Below are 7,500 nucleotides of genomic sequence, written 5' to 3' on the forward strand. Positions count from 1 at the left end.
TAACCTGTAGTGTGTCTGATGTCAGAGAGACACTAACCTGTAGTGTGTCTGATGTCAGAGAGACACTAACCTGTAGTGTGTCTGATGTCAGAGAGAGACACTAACCTGTAGTGTGTCTGATGTCAGAGAGACACTAACCTGTAGTGTGTCTGATGTCAGAGAGAGACACTAACCTGTAGTGTGTCTGATGTCAGAGAGAGACACTAACCTGTAGTGTGTCTGATGTCAGAGAGACACTAACCTGTAGTGTGTCTGATGTCAGAGAGAGACACTAACCTGTAGTGTGTCTGATGTCAGAGAGACACTAACCTGTAGTGTGTCTGATGTCAGAGAGACACTAACCGGACTGGACTGCAGCCCAACAATCGTCCCCTCATGTCCCCACGCCGTGAGAAGTGTGTTGGCTGAAATGTTTTTCGTGCTCTTGTCATGACACGTCGCCTGTAGTGAGATCCAGAAATGCAGAACTGACTAGTGAGTAGGAATTGCGACAAAAGGCATGTGGTGGTGAGAGAGACAGGTGGTGAGAGAGACAGGTGGTGAGAGAGACAGGTGGTGAGAGAGACAGGTGGTGGAGTGTCAGCTCAGCAGAATGATGAACTGCTCTCACACTCGAAGAGATGGAGGGAATAAAAAAGGATGGAACAGCAGAGGGAGAGAAAAATAACCTCTCAGAGGCTCGATCCCACTGGACCTTCATTACTGTCACAAACTACCATCAAGGTGGAGGCCGTAACTCATACACACACACACACACACACACACACACTCACACACACACACACACACACACACACACACACACACACACACACACACACACACACACACACACACCTACCTTTAGAGACTGGAACTTGAATGAAAAGGGAAGATATGGTTAACTTGATTATATGAAGAAAATCAGAAAATACGTGTGTGTGTGTGTGTGTGTGTGTGTGTGTGTGTGTGTGTGTGTGTGTGTGTGTGTCTGTAAGGATCAGGACTGCAGTAATTAGACATAGGCTTATATTGTGTTATATATGACAATATTCAACAGACACACACACTAATTGTTAAGAAGGAACAAAGGATTTCATTTATTTGCAGTAGCTGATGTACCACAGTGACACGACGCTGCCTGCTAACAGCTCCAGGGTTTCTGGGTCAGTCCTGAGATTAGACTGCAGTCTGTGTGCAATTTCTCTGCAGGTTCTGAAATGTTCATATAAAATTCCCCAGGTTCTCCGGTTTCCTCCCAAAAACACACAGGTAGATGGATTAGCTACGCTAAATTGCCCCAAGTGTGAATTAGTGTGTGTGTTTGTGTGTGTGTGTGTGTGTGGGGGGGGGGGTATAGAGTATGTGTGTGAGAATGTGTTTGTGTGTGTGTGGGGGGGGAGTATAGAGTATGTGTGTGAGAATGTGTTTGTGTGTGTGTGGGGGGAGTATATGTGTGTGGTTGTGTGTGGGGGGGAGAGAAGAGAGAGTATGTGTGTGTGGTTGTGTGTGGGGGGGAGAGAAGAGAGAGTATGTGTGTGTGGTTGTGTGTGTGTGTGTGTGTGTGTGTGTGTGTGTGTGTGTGTGTGTGTGTGTGTGTGTGTGTGTTTTACTGTTTACTTTGGTTTTAAATAAATGCATTCCAGGTGGTTGATGCTGGAATGTACAATTTTACACAGATATGTTTATTTTTTATATTAATGATCCCACATGGAGAAGAAGTCCAGATTTCCTGCACCATCACGTGCTGAAGGCTGTACATGTAAATCTTTATATTTATTTATATATTTAGTGTTAACTTGTGTTGTGTTTGTTGTAGTTACTTTCTGCTGTAGTCAGTAGTTTAAGAACATCGGTTTGCCTAGATGTAGGTGTGTGTGTGCGTGTGTGTGTGCGCGCGTGTGTGTGTCTGTGTGTGTGCGTGTGTGTGTGTCTGTTTTTGGGTGTCTGTGTGTGTGTGTGTGCGCGCGTGTGTGTGTGTCTGTGTGTGTGTGTCTGTGTTTGGGTGTCTGTGTGTGTGTGTCTGTGTGTGTGTGTGTGTCTGTGTGTGTGTGTGTGTGTGTGTGTGTGTGTGTGTGTGTGTGTGTGTGTGTGTGTGTGTGTGTGTGTGTGCGCGTGTGTGTGTGTCTGTGTGTGCGTGTGTGTGTCTGTGTTTGGGTGTCTGTGTGTGTGTGTGTGTGTGTGTGTGTGTGTGTGTGTGTGTGTGTGTGTGTGTGTGTGTGTGTGTGTGTGTGTGTGTGTGTGTGTGTGTGTGTGTGTGTGTGTGCACACTCAGCGGAATCAGCAACAGCAGCACTTAATGACATAAAGGAGCAGATTAATAGCTCTATTGCACTTGTGTAAATTTGTATTGTTTGCAAACAATAGAATAAAAATCATTACCATTTTTTTCTAAAGTAACGAATCGTGTTCTCATTGTGTTGTGTTTCACGTTCTGCTCTGTTTGTGTATCCATGTGTAGTGATTGTCTAGTGCAGTTATGTTCACTCACCGACTCTTACACTCTGCTGTTAAAACAAGAATGAGTGAGAGATCAATAGAGAGCGAACATCACAGGAACTAAAGTTCTGGCAAATTAAAGTCCGCCTCCTGATTGTGCTGATTGGACAATCTGCATTGTGTCACCAGCTGATAGCAGAACACACCACAGAACACACCACAGAACACACCACAGAACACACCACAGAACACACCACAGAACACACCACAGAACACACCACAGAACACACCACAGAACACACCACAGAACACACCACAGAACACACCACAGCTCCTAATGCACAGGATTCCACTTCATTCCTCTAGTGTTGCACTGAAGAGAAGTGAGTTTTAGTCAGTCTGTACATCAAATGTGTGCACACATCAATCAAGAGAAAATACCATTATAATAGTGATGTGGTCATTTGTACTGGTCAGTGTATTGTACTGGTCTGTGTATTTGTACTGGTCAGTGTATTTGTACTGGTCAGTGTATTGTACTGGTCTGTGTATTTGTACTGGTCAGTGTATTTGTACTGGTCAGTGTATTGTACTGGTCAGTGTATTGTACTGGTCTGTGTATTTGTACTGGTCAGTGTATTTGTACTGGTCTGTGTATTTGTACTGGTCAGTGTATTGTACTGGTCAGTGTATTGTACTGGTCAGTGTATTTGTACTGGTCAGTGTATTGTACTGGTCAGTGTATTTGTACTGGTCAGTGTATTGTACTGGTCAGTGTATTGTACTGGTCAGTACTTCTGGTCTGTGGCAATCTTCCAAACCTTTATAATGAACTCCAGGTATCTGTTAATAATGACTGATGATTAATTATTATTCAGGTCTATTACCTTCCCATGTCAGGGTTGTACTTTAAAGACTCGTATTTGTGAATGCAGGGACATGTGAGTGTGCAGGGACATGTGAGTGTGCAGGGACATGTGAGTGTGCAGGGACATGTGAGTGTGCAGGGACATGTGAGTGTGCTGTTTTTGGACATTATAACTATGGAGTGTTTTCTCACAGTGAATCGTCCCATAATTCATTTAGCGTAAGTTGAAAATCACTCATCCTCTCAGCAGAGGGCGCCATAACCTGGAGACTGAACTGTGTCTAGGACAAAGTTTACTTCTCATTTCAGCTATTTAAGCTATGCACAAACACCTGTGTGTTAAGTGTTGGCAATTTGTATTTTTTACATGTTGGCTTTCTGTGTCTCAGTGTTTATAATGATTTATAATCCCACTCTCAGTGTTTATAATGATTTATAATCCCACTCTCAGTGTTTATAATGATTTATAATCCCACTCTCAGTGTGTATAATGATTTATAATCCCACTCTTGGCATTTATAATAATTTAAAATCCCACTCTCGAAGTTTATAATGATTTATAATCCGACTCTGTGTTTATAATGATTTATAATCCCACTCTCAGTGTTTATAATGATTTATAATCCCACTCTCAGTGTTTATAATGATCTATAATCCCACTCTCAGTGTTTATAATGATTTATAATCCCACTCTCAGTGTTTATAATGATTTATAATCCCACTCTCAGTGTGTATAATGATTTATAATCCCACTCTTGGCATTTATAATAATTTAAAATCCCACTCTCGAAGTTTATAATGATTTATAATCCGACTCTGTGTTTATAATGATTTATAATCCCACTCTCAGTGTTTATAATGATTTATAATCCCACTCTCAGTGTTTTTAATGATTTATAATCCCACTCTCAGTGTTTATAATGATTTATAACCCCACTCTCAGTGTTTATAATGATTTATAATCCCACTCTCAGTGTTTATAATGATTTATAATCCCACTCTCAATGTTTATAATGATTTATAATCCCACTCTCAGTGTTTATAATGATCTATAATCCCACTCAGTGTTTATAATGATTTATAACCCCACTCTCAGTGTTTATAATGATTTATAATCCGACTCTGTGTTTATAATGATTTATAATCCCACTGTTAGTGTTTATAATGATTTATAATCCCACTCTCAGTGTTTATAATGATTTATAACCCCACTGTTAGTGTTTATAATGATTTATAATCCCACTGTCAGTGTTTATAATGATTTATAACCCCACTGTTAGTGTTTATAATGATTTATAACCCCACTGTTAGTGTTTATAATGATTTATAACCCCACTCTCAGTGTTTATAATGATTTATAATCCCACTGTTAGTGTTTATAATGATTTATAATCCCACTCTCAGTGTTTATAATGATTTATAACCCCACTGTTAGTGTTTATAATGATTTATAATCCGACTCTGTGTTTATAATGATTTATAATCCCACTGTTAGTGTTTATAATGATTTATAATCCCACTCTGTGTTTATAATGATTTATAACCCCACTGTTAGTGTTTATAATGATTTATAATCCCACTCTCAGTGGTTATAATGATTTATAATCCCACTCTCGGTGTTTATAATGATTTATAATCCCACTCTCAGTGTTTATAATGATTTATAATCCCCCTCTCGGTGTTTTTAATGATTTATAATCCCACTCTCAGTGTTTATAATGATTTATAACCCCACTGTTAGTGTTTAACATGATTTATAATCCCACTCAGTGTTTATAATGATTTATAACCCCACTCTCAGTGTTTATAATGATTTATAACCCCACTGTTAGTGTTTATAATGATTTATAATCCCACTCTCAGTGGTTATAATGATTTATAATCCCACTCTCAGTGTTTATAATGATTTATAATCCCACTCTCAGTGTTTATAATGATTTATAATCCCACTCTCAGTGTGTATAATGATTTATAATCCCACTCTTGGCATTTATAATAATTTAAAATCCCACTCTCGAAGTTTATAATGATTTATAATCCGACTCTGTGTTTATAATGATTTATAATCCCACTCTCAGTGTTTATAATGATTTATAATCCCACTCTCAGTGTTTTTAATGATTTATAATCCCACTCTCAGTGTTTATAATGATTTATAACCCCACTCTCAGTGTTTATAATGATTTATAATCCCACTCTCAGTGTTTATAATGATTTATAATCCCACTCTCAATGTTTATAATGATTTATAATCCGACTCTCAGTGTTTATAATGATCTATAATCCCACTCAGTGTTTATAATGATTTATAACCCCACTCTCAGTGTTTATAATGATTTATAATCCGACTCTGTGTTTATAATGATTTATAATCCCACTGTTAGTGTTTATAATGATTTATAATCCCACTCTCAGTGTTTATAATGATTTATAACCCCACTGTTAGTGTTTATAATGATTTATAATCCCACTGTCAGTGTTTATAATGATTTATAACCCCACTGTTAGTGTTTATAATGATTTATAACCCCACTGTTAGTGTTTATAATGATTTATAACCCCACTCTCAGTGTTTATAATGATTTATAATCCCACTGTTAGTGTTTATAATGATTTATAATCCCACTCTCAGTGTTTATAATGATTTATAACCCCACTGTTAGTGTTTATAATGATTTATAATCCGACTCTGTGTTTATAATGATTTATAATCCCACTGTTAGTGTTTATAATGATTTATAATCCCACTCTCAGTGTTTATAATGATTTATAACCCCACTGTTAGTGTTTATAATGATTTATAATCCCACTCTCAGTGGTTATAATGATTTATAATCCCACTCTCGGTGTTTATAATGATTTATAATCCCACTCTCAGTGTTTATAATGATTTATAATCCCCCTCTCGGTGTTTTTAATGATTTATAATCCCACTCTCAGTGTTTATAATGATTTATAACCCCACTGTTAGTGTTTAACATGATTTATAATCCCACTCAGTGTTTATAATGATTTATAACCCCACTCTCAGTGTTTATAATGATTTATAACCCCACTGTTAGTGTTTATAATGATTTATAATCCCACTCTCAGTGGTTATAATGATTTATAATCCCACTCTCAGTGTTTATAATGATTTATAATCCCACTCTCAGTGTTTATAATGATTTATAATCCCACTCTCAGTGTGTATAATGATTTATAATCCCACTCTTGGCATTTATAATAATTTAAAATCCCACTCTCGAAGTTTATAATGATTTATAATCCGACTCTGTGTTTATAATGATTTATAATCCCACTCTCAGTGTTTATAATGATTTATAATCCCATTCTCAGTGTTTTTAATGATTTATAATCCCACTCTCAGTGTTTATAATGATTTATAACCCCACTCTCAGTGTTTATAATGATTTATAATCCCACTCTCAGTGTTTATAATGATTTATAATCCCACTCTCAATGTTTATAATGATTTATAATCCGACTCTCAGTGTTTATAATGATCTATAATCCCACTCAGTGTTTATAATGATTTATAACCCCACTCTCAGTGTTTATAATGATTTATAATCCGACTCTGTGTTTATAATGATTTATAATCCCACTGTTAGTGTTTATAATGATTTATAATCCCACTCTCAGTGTTTATAATGATTTATAATCCCACTGTTAGTGTTTATAATGATTTATAATCCCACTGTCAGTGTTTATAATGATTTATAACCCCACTGTTAGTGTTTATAATGATTTATAACCCCACTGTTAGTGTTTATAATGATTTATAACCCCACTCTCAGTGTTTATAATGATTTATAATCCCACTGTTAGTGTTTATAATGATTTATAATCCCACTCTCAGTGTTTATAATGATTTATAACCCCACTGTTAGTGTTTATAATGATTTATAATCCGACTCTGTGTTTATAATGATTTATAATCCCACTGTTAGTGTTTATAATGATTTATAATCCCACTCTCAGTGTTTATAATGATTTATAACCCCACTGTTAGTGTTTATAATGATTTATAATCCCACTCTCAGTGGTTATAATGATTTATAATCCCACTCTCGGTGTTTATAATGATTTATAATCCCACTCTCAGTGTTTATAATGATTTATAATCCCCCTCTCGGTGTTTTTAATGATTTATAATCCCACTCTCAGTGTTTATAATGATTTATAACCCCACTGTTAGTGTTTAACATGAT

General features: G+C 36.5%; 1 long non-coding RNA gene across 1 annotated transcript in view; it reads right to left on the minus strand.

The window, feature by feature from the left end:
- Positions 1-2,622, minus strand: part of LOC125145572 — a 6,342-nt gene extending 3,720 nt beyond the window's left edge. Inside the window, exons 1-2 of the long non-coding RNA XR_007143969.1 lie at positions 2,471-2,622; positions 310-441 (exon numbers count right to left, since the gene is read on the minus strand). This is a non-coding gene — a long non-coding RNA (uncharacterized LOC125145572). The remainder of the gene's footprint in view (positions 1-309; positions 442-2,470) is intronic.
- Positions 2,623-7,500: the final 4,878 nt, after the last annotated feature.

Source organism: Tachysurus fulvidraco, chromosome 9 (assembly GCF_022655615.1).
Source record: "Tachysurus fulvidraco isolate hzauxx_2018 chromosome 9, HZAU_PFXX_2.0, whole genome shotgun sequence".
Classification (NCBI taxonomy): Eukaryota; Metazoa; Chordata; class Actinopteri; order Siluriformes; family Bagridae; genus Tachysurus; species Tachysurus fulvidraco.